The 20,517-nt window shown below is 46.7% G+C and overlaps 1 protein-coding gene across 2 annotated transcripts in view; it reads right to left on the reverse strand.

Moving 5' to 3' along the window:
* The window catches only part of LOC136628212 (immunoglobulin gamma-1 heavy chain-like), a 147,682-nt gene that overhangs the window by 32,719 nt on the left and 94,446 nt on the right, over positions 1 to 20,517 (reverse strand). The gene's annotated exons all lie outside the window — the stretch shown is intronic.

The following is a 20,517-nucleotide window of genomic DNA, read 5'->3' on the forward strand; positions in this document are numbered from 1 at the left end:
TGGCCCAGACCAGCGCCAAAAGCTCCAACCTAAAGGAGCTATAGTTGTCAGGGTTGCGCTCCGACTCCCTTAACGACCTACTGCCATAGGCAATGACCCTCTCACGCCCGTCTTGAACTTGAGATAACACAGCTCCAAGACCATGTAAACTTCCATCCGTGTACAGCAAGAACGGGCTATCAAACTGTGCATAGGCCAGGATTGGGGCGCTGGTCAGAGTTCTTTTCAATGCCTCGAAGGCTTCTTGCTGTCGTGGCCCCCACTCAATGGGGCGATTCCTGGGCCCTCCAGTTGTGCCTCTCAGCAGCTCGTTTAGTGGACCGGCCAGATGAGAGAACTTGGGTATAAATCTTCTGTAATAACCGGCCAGGCCTAGAAACGCTTGTACTTCCCGTAGGGTTCTTGGCTGGGGCCACTTTTGCACGGCCTCCACCTTGCTAGGGGCCGGTTGTACCCCTTCTGGAGTGACCACATGTCCCAGGAACTCTATGCGCTGTTGAAGCAGTTGACACTTTTTGGGCTTGATTTTCAGACCATGATCTTGTAGTCGTCCCAGGACCTGCCGCAGTTTTTTAAGATGATCTTCGAATGAAGTCCCAGACACCACAATTTCATCCAGATATATCAATACTGATTCAAAGTTTAGGTCACCCAGACAGTGCTCCATCAACTGCTGAAACGTCCCTGGAGCGTTGGTCAGTCCGAACGGCATCCAATTGAACTCATATAGTCCCATGGGCAAGATAAAGGCTGTCTTTGCCTTGTCTTTTTCAGCTACTGGCACTTGCCAATATCCACTAGCCAGGTCGAGCGTGGAAAAGTACTTGGCTCGACCCAAGGAGGATAGTGACTCTTCGATCCGTGGTAGAGGATAAGCATCCCGGATGGTTCGGGCATTCAATTTCCGATAATCTACACAGAACCGAAGACTTCCGTCTTTCTTTCGCACCAGGACCACAGGAGCAGCCCACGGGCTTTTACTTTCCTGTATCACCTGGTTTTCCAGCATGCTGGCCACCATATTTTTCACCTCTTGATACATCTTGGGTGGGATTTGCCTGTACCGTTCTCGAACTGGCGCAGCGTCGCGGGTAGGGATTTCATGCTCGATAGCGGTGGCACACCCGAAGTCTTCATCATGCCTTGAGAACGCTTCCTGGTATTCCCATAGCGTGTCTTCCAGAAGCTTTTGTTGCCCCGGGGTGAGAGAGCGGGGGTCCACTCCCATCAGAGACATGATCACTCGACCGTTCCACTCAGCTGTTGGGGCCTGTTCTTGCTGGACCTTCACAGCAAAGGTCCAAGCTGACCTCCCATCTGGCTGTAGCGTGAAGCTCCTCCGGTGAATGACACCGCCCTCGGGCACATGAACTTCAGCCAGCAGGGTATTCCCAGGAACGATCGACTCACTGTCCCAGACATTGAGGCAGCGTATAGGCACGCACCCATCTTTCACGGTGACGAGTGCTCGGGCTACCAGTGGGCGGTTCTGCAGTTCTCCCCGTGCAGCAGGTTCGATCAGGACCTCCAGTCCATTCAGTGGCCGCCCAGCTCCCACTGGAAGCATCAAAATTTTCTCCTGGCGTGGTGGAATCTTCACTAGAGCTCTCAGCGGTACTCTCACATGCCCAATAGGACACCCTGACATGAGGCTCTTCTGTAAACTGCAGCTCCTCACCATCTGCTGTAGGACCTTTTGAGTTGGCCGGTGCGTGGTGGTCCGCTGCCAGTATTTAGGCCCTTCCTTGGCATAGAGGTGATGATCGAGGTCTCTCAGCACGTTCATGCCCAGCGTTACATCGAGTCCCTTTCGGGACGGATGATCTACCAGCACGATCCCCTTTTTGCCAATGTCCTGCCCAAACAGCCGGATTCGCATCCAGACGATCCCTTGTACATCCATTGCACCATTATTGGCAGCTGTCAACCGGATAACACTTCCATCTTCCGGTTCCATCATATGCCCGAAGTGTCTCTCGAAAAACTCCAACGGCATCAGGGTGCATTCCGATCCGGTATCCACTAGGCAGTGTACCTTTTGGCCCTCCAGCTCAGCTTCCATAATGGGACTGCTAGCATAGAGATCGCGTTCATTGCGTAGTGGGCTTAGCTCTGAGGGAACTGCCGCAGGATGCCCTGTTACTGCGGCAGTCGGAAGTTTAAAGCCAGCTCAGGTTCCGTCTGTTGGTGGCACTCTCGAGCGATATGGCCATACCGTCGGCAGCTCCAGCAAAGAGGTCCCCTTGATCCCCGCACCCCGGATGGGTCTGGATTAATGGATCCTCGCCCCCGGAACACTCTCTGTGGAGGTGGGCAGGACGATGGGGTCAATCCCGGGGCCCTGGATGAGTCCGCCTTCATCTGGGACACTTCCAGGCGGAGTTCTCTCATTTCTGCTCGTAGGGCCTGGACCACATCCTTCAAGGACTCGGAGTCTTCAAGACCTCCCCGGGCCCCTGTCACTTGGGTGCTACTCACTGCCTGCACACACTCACAGCCGTGGGCTCTTCTTCTCTCTCTACAGCAGCCCGGTAAACGTTATAAAATGTCAGGTCAGCATCTGCCCGGGTCATCTCTTGCAGTTTATCCTGTAAAAATCTATTGGATAGTCCTAGAATAAATTGGTCTCGTAGTAGCCGGTCCACTTCCTTGAAAGCTCCCATGGCCCCTGAATCCCGTCGTTGCACTTCATTCAACACTTCCTGTAGGGTGTTAGAGTATTGTATCAACGTTTCACCCTCTCGCTGGGACCGGTTGAAGAAGCTGCTGCGCAACTGCGCTACCCTGGTTCGCCCTCCCTGTGCCCCCTCCAGCAGGGAGAATATTTTCTCCAAAGTGTCTCTTTCTGACTCGGGCCGTACCATCACGGTCCGTCTAGCGTCGCCTTCCAGGGCTCCCAATGCTATCTCTGCACGCAGCGCAGGTATCAAATTACTCAATTTAACTATACTTTGTACCCTTTCGGTCCAGTCCTGCAACCCCATATTTTTACCGTTAAACTTTGGCAAGTGCTGCATTAGTGCTCCAGCCGATAAGTACCCTACTTGGGCTGGCGTGACAGGTACTGGGGCTAGGAAATCTTGTTGCGCCGGGGCACCCTGGGCCGCTGGCGCTAGGGGAATGTTTCCCGCCACGTCTCCGTCCATGACGATCGCTGTATCCTGCCGAACTACGCCAAGTGTAAGCCGCCGACCGGGGTGGGCTTTCCAGAATACAGCGAAGTCCTGAACAAAAGACGCGACTCAAAACCAATCCGTAGCAATGAGATTTTACTTAATTTGGCAGAACCCTTAACCAACCCGAACTCCCCCAGAAAGTTACATACACTCAGCGGGGAAGCTGAGACTCTTGTGCCATGCAGCGCTGTGCTCTATAATGTGCGCCTTCAATATCCTCCAAGCTTTTGCCTAGCCGCAGGCCGTCTCTAACCAGCCGCTATTACCTTCTATCACCCTGGAAGTAGGAACAATCAGTGAGGATGCTAGGGAAGCACCGGCGGCACAGCACAAGAGCTTACAATCTTATCAACACACCCGTATTCTCCCCTTACACAACACCACTCAACAGATATAACAATATATATAGCTCACAAGTCAAGGCAAAGTACAGTTGCGTAACGTGTGACTTGTAGATATCCTTAGACAGCTCTACGAGTATAGAGTTCTCTGTGTGTTAGGACTATGTCGGACAGCTCAGTCCCCAGCAGTGCGGCCGGCGGCCATCAGTATGCCTAACTAAACTAACTAACTGCCGGCCTTGTTATTAGTCTCAGTCAGATTGGCGGTGCGTGCACGGTTACACCAGAGGCCTTAGTTCTCTGGCTGACCCGGGTCTGGTGGGTACCTTTAGACTTTGTCCGGAACACAGGAATAGGATTTCATCCAAGAACCATATGAACTCACTGACGCCGCTACTTCTGAGCCCGGTCTGCAATGACCATCTTCTCCGTTAAGATGGTAGTCTGACAAACTCTGGAACAGTCTCTAATGCAGCTCCCCTCACGGAAGCTCCGGTCCTCGTTGGGGTCCTTTTTCCGGTGGATCGCAGTGTCTGTCTCGCTAGCTGCAGTCCTCACCAGCTCATCTCATCTCGCTCACACGCATCTAACCGCTTTCCTCTGCTCCTCTCTATGGTCATGATGCACTTCTTTTTTCTCTGTCCCAGTCCAGAGCACAGTGACCTCTTGTGGTCAAAAAACAAAATGACAGTTACAACAGAAACGGACATTCCCAGCAGGAGGACTGTTTCACCATCTTACATAAGCTAGGAACATCACTCCTATTGAGCTGACCCCTGTTTTGTCCCCAGTTTTTGACACAATACTGTTGGGCGTTGGGGAATAGGATTTTCTTACCTGATACTGTTGTTTTATGAACCTTGTCTCAGGACTGGTCCCTATTCAGCTCTACATTCCCCGATTTACGACTGGGTATCTGTTCTAAATAGTTTATGTTTGTTCATCTGTGTCTCCTTAGGATTTGTTCTAAAAAAATCCTTTTTAGTTTTTTCTTTGAATAAAAGTTACGTTTTAGAGGCAAAAGCTGAACCCGCATTGTTAATAAAGGAGCACATTCTAAATGGGGATAGATTAGATAGAAATATATATGCAAACATTTCAAATAAATAAGCAGTAATTAAATAAGTTACTCTTCCAAAGTCCCTGAATCCAAAGTCCCTAATACCAAATCACACACTTAAGACACAATACACTGTGAACACAGTACAGTTATGGCCCATTTACACGTAATGATTATCACTCAGAATTCGTTCAAACATGCAGTGTAAATGCAAAAAGATCGCTCACTATTTGTTCGCAAGTTGTTATCACTTTCAGTCAGCATAAAAACAATTGTTGGATCGCGGGCTTCTTGTCACATGTAAATACTTCCCGCACAGTGCTTCACATAGAAGGTGAAGCTCTGAATCAGAGGCCAGCAAGAACTCACAGATCCAGCGGCAAAGTCTTTCTGCCTAAACCTTTTACAACTTTTTCCCGTGTAAAAGAGCCATTAGAATACAGCTCGCACACTCACTCAGCTCACGTATGTTTTTATTTATATAGCACTGATCTGTAGTGCTTCTGTTCCTCCTCTATTTCGAAAGGAGACAGGAAGTTCAACAGATGCAATTTATCTCACCCTGATTGGGTAACCCCACCCCCAATTACTCACCTGTTCAAAACAATGGAAACTGAAACCCACAAGCAGACTATATGTATTTTTTAAATGTAACAATGTTTATCAATATAAGCCCCCAATATACCTCCTTTACACAATGTATTTAACCTCTAGGAAAAAGAAGATAATGTAGCACAATGTATTGTCCAAAAGATTACTGTGACTTGAATTGAAATACAAATAAACAATTGCAAATAACATAAAAAGAGATGCGTTCAGCAATTCCACTAATCCCAAGTCACACACTTAAGACACAATACACTTAGAAGACAGTAGAGTTAGAGTACAGCCACGCGCACTCACTCAGCTTCCACGCTCAATTAGCTTTTGATTTATATAGCTCTCATCTGTAACACTTCTATTTCTTCTCTGTTTGGAATACTGCCCCCTCAAGGAGATTAACCCTCCAAATAGTGTCCCTTCTGTGTCATCAAATTAATAATGACCCTTCAAGATAACTGGGTTACCAAAAAGTGGCTTCTCTGTGCCGCCAAAGTAATAATACAATTCTTAAAGGAATTTATCCCTGAAATCTGTGGATAGTTGGGTGGTTTGAGCATCCAGGGGGCCTCCATGGACCTCAGGCTCAGGATCGCAGAATGTTACTAAATCGTAATCCACTATTATATGTGACAGAGAATTATTGCTATATCTTATCAGGGAATACTCGTTAAAACCTTTTCTTTCACATTAAATATAATATTCATAAGATTACAATCACTTATTTATTTAGGGATTTATTTATTTATTTAATGCACATGGTAGGATTTTTACAGGAAGTCTGTAGATGTTTGTCACTGTGGCTTGTCTAAAACCGTGATGCATAGTGCAGTAAGAACTGAACTTTATAAACTGATCACAGTACTTAAAGTTAGGAGCAGTTGTGCTCTTAAATGAAAGCCTCTAGCCTATCTATAGGTGATGCATACGTCTGATATGTCTTCTTCAGTAGTGGCTGCTTGGATGCTTTTTAGTTCTGCTGCCTTTGGATATCAGTGCTTGTAGTTTAGCTGTATTGCCTAGAGTTCTGCATACTCTGGTAGCAGGGTTTTGGGCTTTACAAGATATGGCTAGTTTCACACAAGCGTTTTATTGTGTCTATTTAGCCACAATGAAACGCCGGCTGAAAATCGTGACCATCTGAAGCATTGGATTCCAATGCATTTATTCAGATGGGCAATATTCCGGTGAGTAAAATCACCCAGCCGGGAAAAATAGAGCATATGGTGTGTCTTCTGGCCAACCGCTTTTACGTGTGACTGGAAAAGATAGGACTTGTCCTATCTTTTGCGGGAATATACATGCCGTTCTCATAGACTCCAATAGGAACCAATGAGATCCATCAGAAAAGGGATGGGAGAGGGAGTTTAACAGTGGCTCGCGTTGCTAAAGTCCCTCCTCCTTCCCTTGCCAGCAGCTCCCATAGGCTGGGACGGAGAGGGAGAGGGAGTTTAGCTCAGTAACTCTGCTAATCTCCTGCCCCCTGCCTTTGTTAAACTCTCTTCCCCCAGTTGACGGTATTCCGGGCTGTGGTGTATATATGCTGCAGCCAGGCCATCTGAATGGGCGAGAAAACAGCAGATGCAGCTACCTCTTTTTCATGCGATTTTCAGCAACGATGCAGGCAACATAAAATCCCAGCGCCCATGTAAAAGAGCCCTAAGTTGGATACATTATGATTAAACATGAGCGAACACCAAAATGTTTGGGTTCGCGTTATTCGAAACAAACTTCCCGCGATGTTCGGGTGTTCGTTTCGAATAACGAACCCCATTGAAGTCAATGGGCGACCGGAACATTTTTGTATTTCGCCGATGCTCGCTAAGGTTTTCATGTGTGAAAATCTTGGCAATTCAAGAAAATGATGGGAACGACACAGCAAGTTCTCCTCTGCCACAGCTGTAACAGCTGTGGCAGAGAAGAACGATGTTAGCCCATTGAATTCAATGGAGCCGTCAATACAGCCGACTCCACTGAATGCAATGGGCTGCCGGCGATCGTGGGATGAATTGTCGGAAAGGGGTTAAATATATAAGCCCTTTCCTGCAATTCATCCAGAAATGTGTAAAAATAAAAAATATATATATACTCACCTGGTGCCGGCAGACGGAGTTCAGCGCGGCAGGCTGCAGTTCTCCTGAACTGCTCTGAACAGCTGTGAGTAGTATTCAGCAGCCGGGGATTTAAAATCCCCGCCTGCTGAATAAGATGCCTCTGAATGGTCACAGCCTGACCAATCAGAGGCCAGCCCTCACTCACACCCATTCATGAATTCTCCTGCCCCTGAGCCAATCAGAGGCAGCCCTCACTCACCCATTCATGAATTCATGAATGGGTGTGAGTGAGGGCTGGCCTCTGATTGGTCAGGCTGTGACCATTCAGAGGCATCTTATTCAGCAGGCGGGGATTTTAAATCCCCGGCTGCTGAATACTACTCACAGCTGTTCAGAGCAGTTCAGGAGAACTGCAGCCTGCCGCGCTGAACTCCGTCTGCCGGCACCAGGTGAGTATATATATATTTTTTATTTTTACACATTTCTGGATGAATTGCAGGAAAGGGCTTATATATTTAACCCCTTTCCGACAATTCATCCCGCGATCGCCGGCAGCCCATTGCATTCAGTGGAGTCGGCTGTATTGCCGGTTCCATTGAATTCAATGGGCAAACATCGTTCTTCTCTGTCACAGCTGTTACAGCTGTGGCAGAGAAGAAGGATTTGTCTTCTATATGTTCTCAATGGGGTTGGCGCTGCTGCCGCCGGCCCCATTGAGCGCATATAGAAAAGATTTCTCAGGGAAGAAAGTTAAAGTAACCCGAACATCCGAACATCGTGTGGTGTTCGTTACGAATAACGAACATCCCGAACACCCTAATATTCGCCTGAGCATCAAGCTCGGACGAGTACGTTCGCTCATCTCTAATTATGATTAAATCTGTTTTCATTTTCCACATTAACTTGTAATAGGTCTGATTGTTTAGATTTGTTTCAAGTGGAAAGGATATTGCAGAATGCTACACTATTCTGATGGAAAAGATCTAAAGGAAGTGTAAGCAGAGCCAACCAAAACTAAAGGAAATACTTTAAAAAAAAAAAATAAATAAAAAAAAATATATATATATATATATATATATATATTTTTTTTTTTTTGTCCCAATTTTATTTATTTATTTTGGAATATTGGAAAACATCTACATATGAGTAAGGAGGAGAAAGCATAAGATATGTAATCAAATCTAGAGAGACTGAAAGCAAAAGAATTAAAAACAAAAACATTAAAAAACATAGAAAACTCAACCTAATTAAAATTTGCACCTGCAAAAGGAATTTGAAGTTAATTACCTTATGAAAGCCAAAAGGTAAGGTAGTTTGTAACACAACAATCCATTCAGTCACTTTATATAAAAGTGCATTCTTAATGTTACCTCCCTTAAACCCAAGGCTCACGTGGTCTATACCATGGACTCTTAAAGCAGAGGGGTTCCTACCATGTCGTTCAAGCAAATGTCTAGGAATTGGTTTCAACGTCTCCACAATAGAAAATTGAGTTGCTGCTCGAATATCTCTAACATGTTCTAAAAATCAAAAACACAGCTCCTGGCTCTCTGTCACCTGCCCTAACAGCACTGTAAGTTAGTTTATGGTGCTTTAGGCAAGTGACAGGTTCCCTTTAAAAAATATGTGTTTTTGTAGCTAGAAAGAGGAAGACTAGCAAATGTTTTGGCTTCAAGTATGTTTAGGAGCATCGCTACAATAAATGCAATGTTTGCAAATATTCACAAAAGTTGCCAGTTTTTAGTGGAAGTGATAATATTGGAACCTACAGATTATGGATTATGCAAACTATGGAATGATTATGTTGGATAGACAGATAGATAGATTCAAATGAGCAGAAGTAAATTGTTGGTGTCCCGTGAAAAAAAGCCTTTATTGAATAAGTGCTTCACATAGAGTCTTAAACAGAGGAAGCATTTTGATTCAAGATTCATCCTTGAATCGAAACAGCAGTTATTTAACTATTATCACAGACAGGATTACACTGAAAGGTAATTCCTATATATAGATAACATAGGATCAACCATAATGACCTCTGCACAGGTCACAGAACATGTCTAGAAAAGTCTCCCATACAATTCAATGAATCCTCTCCTGCCCATTGTGGGCATGGCCCACGAGGCTGCAGTAAAGCATATTTTCTAAATGCTGTTAAATGTGGCTCATGCAAGATAGTCACCCCATAGTCATGTACAGACAACAGAATAAACAAATCTACAATCAGAAAATAAAAACAAATGAAAAAAATGTGATATGTTTCACTATCTAGTTCTAATTAATAGTTTTTTTTGGTGATATAGTCCCTTTAAAGTATGTCGGATGCAGAATATTTAAACTGAAATGTAGACTAGCAGAACACATTGCAGTCATTCTTACTGATCATATTGAGGTGTTTCGAGGGCTACCAAACATTTATTAAAGAGTTTTTCCAGGGCTTAAAAAAAGTTAAAAGGGCTTAAAATCAATAAAATTGCATACTCATCTATCCTAGCTGCTCCTTGTCCAGCTCTGCAACCCCCCTGCCTACTACACGGAATCCAGAAGAAGCAGTGGGCGGTCACATGCCATTCATTGTGCACCTGACCACTCAGCCCCTTTCACAACAGGTTTCAGCAACCATAGAATTATCACTGCTGAAGCCTGTGAGTGGTTGAGCAGTCATATGCACAATGCATGGCATGTGACTGCCCCGCTTTTTCTGTGTAGTTCTCCAATGCAACCGAGTTAAAGAACCAATAATTTTATTAAGAAACAGACATCCACCCAAATCAGCCAATGGCACCTGCCTGCAAATTAATAGTCTGCAGAACAACCTTAGAGAAGCAACTGTTTTTACTGGTTGCAGCACCAGAGGAAAGGTCTTGATACCAAGAATATCGATTATCCCTGCAGAGATTCCATTCCACTTTAAACAGTTGCAATATCCAGTAAAACTTTCTTTTGCAATCACCGTTAACAAAGTGCAGGGACAAATGGTGAAGTGGCAAGCGTGCATTTGCGCACTACGTGCCTGTTTGCACGATCAACTTTTTGTGGCATGATCATGGGTAAACTTTAGCTCCTCCCCCCAGATGGGAAAACAAAAAATTAATGTGGTATATAAAGAAACTCTATAACACAAGCAAAACTGTGAGCACAGCTTTCTATTAAGTTCAGTTTTAATGCAGGTGTAGAGCGGAGCCACGGGTATAATGTATATATATGGTATTCATACCACACAGTAAGATCTTGAAAGCAAGGGCGGTTATTAACCTCAAAATTATATTTGAGACACTGCTGACATCTATCTATTTTCCTCTGAATAGCTCCTAGGTAAATGGCCTTTGTAGCTGTAAAGTTGTCTAACTTAGGGCTCCTGCACACTTGCGTTTTTCTTGCGCGTTTTTCTCATGTGATATCGCTGCATTTTTTTCACGTGATTGTCAATTGGACTTTCGAATGTTAAAAAGTAAAAACACATCTCGAGTTTGTGCTTTGCACTTTTTGTGCGATGTGTTTTTAACATTAGAAAGTTCCATTGACAATCGCGTGAAAAAAACGTGCAAGAAAAACGCAAGTGTGCGGGAGCCCTAATAATGTGGTTTAATTCTAACCCTATATGTGGAAATTCTTCCTCCATGTACATATACTCTGCTACTTTCAGAGTAGTAATTCTCAGGTACTACTGTACTGCTACCGTTACCACTACTACTAGTAGTAACAAGCAAATTTGTCTTAAGAAACTTAAAGGTTATAATAACTTGCCAAAAAGTTGAGCTTTTTAACCCCTTAAAGGGGTTGTCCCGTGGCAGCAAGTGGGCTTAAGCACTTCTCTATGGCCATATTAATGCACTTTGTAATATACATCGTGCATTAAATATGAGCCATACAGAAGTTATTCACTTACCCACTCCGTTGCTGGCGTCCCCGTCTCCATGGCTCCGTCTAATTTCTGCGTCTTCTGGTTGCTTTAGACACGCTTGCGCTGTGCGGTCTTCTGCCTGGTGAATGGGGCCGCTCTGGCGCGCTCGCGCCGGAGAGCTGGTCTGCGCATCGTCATTGTAGCTCCGCCTCTGTCACGTGGTGCCGATCAGCCAATTAGGTGGCTGTATCGGCAGTGCAACGCAAGGAAGGAGAAGACAATCAATGGTGCACCATGGGAGAAGACCCACGGTGCACCATGGGAGAAAACTGCGGTGCATCATGGGGAAAGGACCGGCGGCCATCTTTAAAAGAAGATACTGCGCGAACTGGGAAGGAGGTAAGCGATTTTTTTTTTTAATTACAAACGGTATTGATTTTAATGGGGCAGAATGCGGGGGTAGGTTGAAAAAAAAAATTGCATTTCGCCGCGGGACAACCCCTTTAAAGACGTGGCACTTTTTAAAAAAAGTTTGGTTTTTTCCTACCCACATTCAAAAAATCATAACTCTTTTATTGATCCATCAACATGCCTGTCTGGGGCTTGTCTTTTCCAGAACAATTGTATTTCTCAATGTTGCTATTTAATGTACCATGAAATGACAGTACTGAAAAAGATTTTAAAAATTGAAAAGTGAAAAAAGTGAAATTGAAAGAAACCTACAATTCCACCATCTTTGGGGGGTTTTGTTTATACAGTGTTCACACAGCAGCAAAAATGACATGATAACTTTATTCTATGGGTCAATATGATTACAACGATACCAATGAAATTATTTTCTACGGCCATCTTTGGACAGCCATAACCTTTTTGTTTTTCTGTCGATATAGTTGCGTGAGGGCTTTTTTTTGCAGCATGTCCTATAGTTTCTCATAGTACCACTTTGGAGCACATACAACTTTTGTTTACATACCATTATATTATATTATAGTGAGATCTGACATGCAGTTTATCAAGCCACTCTATAGGCATGGCTTGATAGCCAATCTGCAACACTGTGGGTATTGAGAGCAAGTCCCCCCCCTGAACTCTGATTGGGGTATTTAAATGCTGCTGTTTCACTGCAAAATGACCTCTAAGCAGGTCACAGAGCATGCAAATAATGGTTTTGGAACAAGATCAGGGTCCAGTAATAAGCAGAGGTCAGGAAAAAGCCAAAGTCTGGTGCACACATATCAACAGTGGAGGAATTAGAAATGTACCAGTCAGAGTTTGGTACACAGGTAAACATAGTGTTAGAGTAATCACTAGAGATGAGCGAGCACCAAAATGCTCGGGTGCTCGTTACTCGGGACGAACTTTTCGCGATGCTCGAGGGTTCGTTTCGAGTAACGAACCCCATTGAAGTCAATGGGCGACCCGAGCATTTTTGTATATCGCCGATGCTCGCTAAGGTTTTCATTTGTGAAAATCTGGGCAATTCAAGAAAGTGATGGGAACGACACAGAAACGGATAGGGCAGGCGAGGGGCTACATGTTGGGCTGCATCTCAAGTTCCCAGGTCCCACTATTAAGCCACAATAGCGGCAAGAGTGGCCCTCCCCCCTCCCAACAACTTTTACTTCTGAAAAGCCCTCATTAGCAATGCATACCTTAGCTAAGCACCACACTACCTCCAACAAAGCACAATCACTGCCTGCATGACACTCCGCTGCCACTTCTCCTGGGTTACATGCTGCCCAACCCCCCCCCCCCCTGCACGACCCAGTGTCCACAGCGCACACCAAACTGTCCCTGTCCAGCCTTCAGCTGCCCTCATGCCACGCCACCCTCATGTCTATTTATAAGTGCGTCTGCCAGAGGAAAAGCAGGCACACACTGCAGAGGGTTGGCACGGCTAGGCAGCGACCCTCTTTAAAAGGGGCGGAGCGATAGTCCACAATGCTGTACAGAAGCAATGAGAAATCCAATCCTGTGCCACCTCCATCTGGATCTGCACACGTGGGCATAGCAATGGGGAACCTATGTGCCACACACTATTCATTCTGTCAAGGTGTCTGCATGCCCCAGTCAGACTGTGGTTTTTTATAAATAGTCACAGGCAGGTACAACTCCGCAATGGGAATTCCGTGTGCACCCACAGCATGGGTGGCTCCCTGGAACCCACCGGCTGTACATAAACGTATCCCATTGCAGTGCCCATCACAGCTGAGGTAACGTCCGATTAAATGCAGGTGGACTTCGGCCCACACTGCATGCCCCAACCTGACCAGGGTTTTTAATTCATAGACACAGGCAGGTACAACTCCCTATTGTGAAGTCCCTGTGGACCGACAGCATGGGTGGGTGCCAGGAAGCCACTGGCGGTACATAAATATATCCCATTGCATTGTCCATCACAGCTGAGGTAATGTCGTGCTTAATGCAGGTGGGCTTCGGCCCACACTGCATGCCCCAGTCAGACTGGGGTTCTTTAGAAGAGGACACATGCAGTTACAACTCCCTGTGGACCGACAGCATGGGTGGGTGCCAGGAAGCCACCGGCGGTACATAAATATATCCCATTGCATTGCCCATCACAGCTGAGGTAATGTTGTGCTTAATGCAGGTGGGCTTCGGCCCACACTGCATGCCCCAGTCAGACTGGGGTTCTTTAGAAGTGGACACATGCAGTTACAACTCCCTGTGGACCGACAGCATGGGTGGGTGCCAGGAAGCCACCGGCGGTACATAAATATATCCCATTGCATTGCCCATCACAGCTGAGGTAATGTCGTGCTTAATGCAGGTGGGCTTCGGCCCAGACTGCATGCCCCAGTCAGACTGGGTTCTTTAGAAGTGGACACATGCAGTTACAACTCCCTGTGGACCCACGGCATGGGTGGCTCCCTGGAACCCACCGGCGGTACATAAATATATCCCATTGCAGTGCCCAACACAGCTGATGTAACGTCAGCTGTAATGCAGGTGGGCTAAAAATTCATTTGATTACACTGTAGGCGAGGGCCCCCAAAAATTGGTGTACCAACAGTACTAATGTACCTGAGAAAAATTGCCCATGCCCAACCAAGAGGGCAGGTGAAATCCATTAATCGCTTTGGTTAATGTGGCTTAATTGGTAACTAGGCCTGGAGGCAGCCCAGTTAAAATAAAAATTGGTTGAGGTGAAAGTTTCAACGCTTTAATGAGCATTGAAACGTATAAAAATTGTTTAGAAAAATTATATAACTGAGCCTTGTGGGCCTAAGAAAAATTGCACGTTCGGCGTGATTATGTGAGGTTTCAGGAGGAGGAGCAGGAGGAGGAGGAGGAATATTATACACAGATTGATGAAGCAAAAAGGTCCCCGTTTTTGATGGTGATAGAGAACGATGCTTCCATCCGCGGGTGCAGCCTACGTATTGCTTAGGTATCGCTGCTGTCCGCTGGTGAAGAAGAGAAGTCTGGGGAAATCCAGGCTTTGTTCATCTTGATGAGTGTAAGCCTATCGGCACTGTCGGTTGACAGGTGGGTACGCTCATCTGTGATGATTCCCCCAGCCACACTAAACACACTCTCTGACAAGACGCTAGCCGCAGGACAAGCAAGCACCTCCAGGGCATACAGCGCGAGTTCAGGCCACGTGTCCAGCTTCGACACCCAGTAGTTGTAGGGGGCAGAGGCGTCACAGAGGACGGTCGTGCGATCGGCTACGTACTCCCTCACCATCCTTTTACAGTGCTCCCGCCAAGTCAGCCTTGACTGGGGAGCGGTAACACAGTCTTGCTGGGGAGCCAGAAAGCTGGCAAAGGCCTTGGAGAATGGTCCCCTGCCTGCGCTGTACATGCTGCCTGATCTCTGCGCCTCCCCTGCGACCTGGCCCTCAGAACTGCGCCTTCGGCCACTAGCGCTGTCGGATGGGAAGTTTACCATCAGTTTGTCCACCAGCGCCCTGTGGTATAGCATCATTCTGCAACCCCTTTCCTCTTCGCGAATGAGAGTGGAAAGGTTCTCCTTATACCGTGGGTCGAGCAGTGTGTACACCCAGTAATCCGTAGTGGCCAGAATGCGTGTAACGCGAGGGTCACGAGAAAGGCATCCTAACATGAAGTCAGCCATGTGTGCCGGGGTACCTATACGCAACACATGGCTGTCCTCATTAGGAAGATCACTTTCAGGATCCTCCTCCTCCTCCTCCTCCTCCTCTGGCCATACACGCTGAAAGGATGACAGGCAAGCAGCATGTGTACCCTCAGCAGTGGGCCAAGCTGTCTCTTCCCCCTCCTCCTCATGCTCCTCCCCCTCCTCCTCCTCTGGCCATACACGCTGAAAGGATGACAGGCAAGCAGCATGTGTACCCTCAGCAGTGGGCCAAGCTGTCTCTTCCCCCTCCTCCTCATGCTCCTCCCCCTCCTCCTCGTCCTCAACGCGCTGAGATATAGACATGAGGGTGCTCTGACTATCCAGCGACATACTGTCTTCCCCCGCCTCCGTTTCCGAGTGCAAAGCGTCTGCCTTTATGCTTTGCAGGGAACTTCTCAAGAGGCATAGCAGAGGAATGGTGACGCTAATGATTGCAGCATCCCCGCTCAGCATCTAGGTAGACTCCTCAAAGTTTCCAAGGACCTGGCAGATGTCTGCCAACCAGGCCCACTCTTCTGTAAATAATTGAGGAGGCTGACTCCCACTACGCCGCCCATGTTGGAGTTGGTATTCCGCAATAGCTCTACGCTGCTCAAAGAGTCTGGCCAACATGTGGAGCGTAGAGTTCCACTGTGTGGGCACGTCGCACAGCAATTGGTGCACTGGCAGATGAAACCGATGTTGCAGGGTCCGCAGGGTGGCAGCGTCCGTCTTGGAGTTGCGGAAATGTGTGCTGACCCGGCGCACCTTTCCGAGCAGGTATGACAAGTGCGGGTAGCTTTTCAGAAAGCGCTGAACCACCAAATTAAAGACATGGGCCAGGCATGGCACGTGCGTGAGGCTGCTGAGCTGCAGAGCCGCCACCAGGTTACGGACGTTGTCACACACGACCATGCCCGGTTGGAGGCTCAGCGGCGCAAGCCAGCGGTCGGTCTGCTCTGTCAGACCCTGCAGCAGTTCGTGTGCCGTCTGCCTCTTCTCTCCTAAGCTGAGTAGTTTCAGCACGGCCTGCTGACGCTTGCCCACCACTGTGCTGCCATGCCGCGCGACACCGACTGCTGGCGACATGCTGCTGCTGACACATCTTGATTGCGAGACAGAGGTTGCGTAGGAGGAGGAGGAGGGTGGTTTAGTGGAGGAAGTATACACCGCCGCAGATACCACCACCGAGCTGGGGCACGCAATTCGGGGGGTGGGTAGGACGTGAGCGGTCCCAGGCTCTGACTCTGTCCCAGCCTCCACTAAATTCACCCAATGTGCCGTCAGGGAGATATAGTGGCCCTGCCTGCCTGTGCTTGTCCACGTGTCCGTTGTTAAGTGGACCTTGGCAGTAACCGCGTTGGTGAGGGCGCTTACAATGTTGCGGGAGACGTGGTCGTGCAGGGCTGGGACGGCACATCGGGAAAAGTAGTGGCAACTGGGAACCGAGTAGCGCAGGGCCGCCGCCGCCATCATGCTTTTGAAAGCCTCCGTTTCCACAAGCCTATACGGCAGCATCTCCAGGCTGATCAATTTGGCAATGTGCACGTTTAACGCTTGAGCGTGCAGGTGCGTGGAGGCGTACTTGCGCTTGCGCTCAAACAGTGGCGCTAGCGACGTCTGGACGCTGCGCTGAGAGACATTGCTGGATGGGGCCGAGGACAGCGGAGGTGAGGGTGTGGGTGCAGGCCAGGAGACGGTAGTGCCTGTGTCCTCAGAGGGGGGTTGGATCTCAGTGGCAGGTTGGGGCACAGGAGGAGAGGCAGTGGTGCAAACCGGAGGCGGTGAACGGCCTTCGTCCCACCTTGTGGGGTGCTTGGCCATCATATGCCTGCGCATGCTGGTGGTGGTGGCTCCCCAGCTGATCTTGGCGCGACAAAGGTTGCACACCACTGTTCGTCGGTCGTCAGGCGTCTCTGTGAAAAACTGCCACACCGTTGCGCACCTTGACCTCTGCAGGTTGGCATGGCATGAGGGGGCGCTTTGGGAAACATTTGGTGGATTATTCGGTCTGGCCCTGCCTCTACCCCTGGCCACCGCACTGGCTCGGCCTGTGCCCACACCCTGACTTGGGCCTCCGCGTCCTCGCCCGCGTCCACGTCCTCTAGGCCTACCCCTACCCCTCAGCATGGTGTATTACCAGTAGTGCAGAAACAGAACGCTGTAATTAAATGTGCCGCTTATTGGCCTGTGGTTGGAGGCTGACTTCGCTTACGGAACGCCATGAAATAATTTGGAGGACTACTACACCCAGCTGAGTCCCAGAACACTGAGGACAGTCACAGGCAGCCCAAATAGATTTTTTTCCCCAAATGTTTTTGCAAAGGCCCACTGCCTATATTCAATCAATATGTCTTCTGTCCCTGCCTAACCACCACTTCTGGCCCTGGAGTATGTCAAAGAACTGCAGAGTGTTGCACTGTGGACTGCAATACAGCGGTGATTTAACAGCCCAGACAGAGCCAGGAAATAATTTTGCGCAAGCCTGCTGTAACACTTAGCTGGCTGCATATGAATTTGGAGGACTACTACACCCAGCAGAGACCCAGAACACTGAGGACAGTCACAGGCAGCCCAAATAGATTTTTTTCCCCAAATGTTTTTGCAAAGGCCCACTGCCTATATTCAACCAATATGTCTTCTGTCCCTGCCTAACCACCAGTTCTTGCCCTGGAGTATTACTGCAGGGCGCAATGCTCTGCACGGCCAATATTCCAAAAAAAAAAAAGTGCAACACTGCAAAAAGCAACCTCCACAGTACTGCACACAGTTAGATGTGGCCCTAAGAAGGACCGTTGGGGTTCTTGAAGCCTAAAATACTCCTAACACTCTCCCTATAGCAGCTCCGGCACCAACAGCACTTTCCCTCCTCTATGTCAGAACAAATCTGTGGCGAGCCGCGGGAGGGGCCGATTTTTATACTCAGGTGACACCTGATCTCGCCAGCCACTCACTGCAGGGGGGTGGTATAGGGCTTGAACGTCGCAGGGGGAAGTTGTAATGCCTTCCCTGTTTTTCTATTGGCCAGAAAAGCGCGCTAACGTCTCAGAGATGAAAGTGAAAGTAACCCGAACATCGCGTGGTACTCGTCACGAGTAACGAGCATCTCGAACACGCTAATACTCGAACGAGTATCAAGCTCGGACGAGTACGTTCACTCATCTCTAGTAATCACCTAATTTAGGGGATACTCAACGTGTATCGTAGACTTATCAATCAGGTATGCCTAATTATTATTATACGGCATTGTAGAAGGAATCACGTGACACAGTATGGTGTCTCAGGCCTCTCTTCTGAAGCAAGTTTATTGAATCATATTATAGTAAATATGACGTAGGCTGATCACATTCTCACCCCCTCAGCATCCAATCAAATTACAATAAGTATTTTATAGTGAATAATCGAAAGGTTATTGTGTATATTAATAAGTATTTCATAAATTTTTTTTACCAGTGTTGCAACAATTAAAGTTAGTAATGTAACTTTCAGAAAATATTGTTTTATTCAGTATGTACATACACCGTCTAGGAATAGTGGCAGTACATCTGGGGTGTATGTGTTGCTCTTTGTCTAAAGACAAAGAACAACTCATCCAACCTTGGGCCTATTTATAAGAAGGCACAAATGCAAGGACATCTAGACCCAAAGAATACTATTAGAAATGTACTCTAACTACTGCTGACCCATTTCTTTATTAAAAAGACATAATATGGCTAAGGGAATGAAAAAAGACTTCGGCAGCATCCAGGGTGCAAATTGATATCCAAAGTTTTATTCCCCCATCACAGAAAAACAGGCAACGTTTCGGCCATGTTGGCCTTTGTCAAGCTCGATTGATATCCAAAGTTTTATTCCCCCATCACAGAAAAACAGGCAACGTTTCGGCCATGTTGGCCTTTGTCAAGCTCGAGCTTGACAAAGGCCAACATGGCCGAAATGTTGCCTGTTTTTCTGTGATGGGGAAATAAAACTTTGGGTATCAATTTGCACCCTGGATGCTGCCGAAGTCTTTTTTCATTGCTGCATGTGATTTTGGTGATAAGGATCCATTCACCTGTTTCTTTGGCTACTGCATAATCTATGCCCAGCCCTTGGAGGGATATACAATTTGTGCTGCTGGCGACCTGCTTTCTCTAGATGGCTAAGGGAATGATGTGCTTTTAAACCATGAATTAATTACGTTAACATTTTCCCCTCTTTTGTTTCTATACACTTCATTACTTGACTAAGTATTTCTCTATACTCTATTCCTATAAAGTGGACTTTTTCTTCGCCTTAAAGGACTTTTTTTTACTCATTCCTTAGTCCAATAATGCTTAAAATTGTTGAAAGCTATTGCAAGTGTGGGTGCATGTGATTGGCCCATCATTTGACACATTCCATCCAACGCAGCTGTAAGGTAATCAAGTACTATTGTACAGTATGTTAGTTAGTGAGTACAATTATCTGGGACTGTACGATATTTATCTGGTTTACCAGTCTTAACACAGCAAATATCTGATCATCTACATAATCTGTTGTCACTATCAACTTGTATTCAGGACTATATATCTTCTAATTGTGATACATGAGGGCGCTGTTTTGCGAAGCATAGGCAGCCATAGAGAGGTTGCAGAAGGCTAAAGGCTTGGGGTATCTATTCTCTGCAATATTTCACTAATGCCAGGGAAGTGTGCAATACCCAGGGGGTTCTGGGAAATGCAATAGCTTGTACTGCCTGAATTTTGTCAGCAGTAATGTGTCTACTGCCCTGTGAAATGCAATGTCTTATAACTTGCTCTTTTCTCTCTTTCTCTGTCTTTCTGTTGCACATATTCAGATGTTATGATTGTTACTATCACAGAAATGCAAGGCTGTTTTCCAAGACCATTTACTGAGGTCTCATGAAAAACAGCCTTAATCTGCCTGAGAGAAGTTCTGCCTCTAAAGAGACGTCACTGCACTTGTTAAGTTTTTAATAACCAATGATAATAAATGAATTATAATAAATTATAATTATTAGCAAGTGAGGCGTCTTCTAGCCTTGTTTCAAATGTCTTTGTATAAATACCTCTTCTGTTTGGCTAAAAAATCAGAGGACTTTTTATCACATTCAATGCTGTGATGTTAATTTGTAAGCTTTCTTGAGCTTAAGCATTAACTCTTAATTTGGCCACCTGAAAACATACCAACTAGTGAGTATTTACGCTAACGATTTGGCACCCAGCGTGGGGCATGACCGGAATCTCACTCCAGATTCCAGCAAATAATTCAATGATTTTCTCTTCTCCTGGAAGGACAGACAGAGTGCTCTATAAACAAAAAGGTAAGAAATCTTATTTCTTACAAAATTATCTGTCCTTCC

This window comes from Eleutherodactylus coqui, chromosome 5 (assembly GCF_035609145.1).
Source record: "Eleutherodactylus coqui strain aEleCoq1 chromosome 5, aEleCoq1.hap1, whole genome shotgun sequence".
Lineage (NCBI taxonomy): Eukaryota > Metazoa > Chordata > Amphibia > Anura > Eleutherodactylidae > Eleutherodactylus > Eleutherodactylus coqui.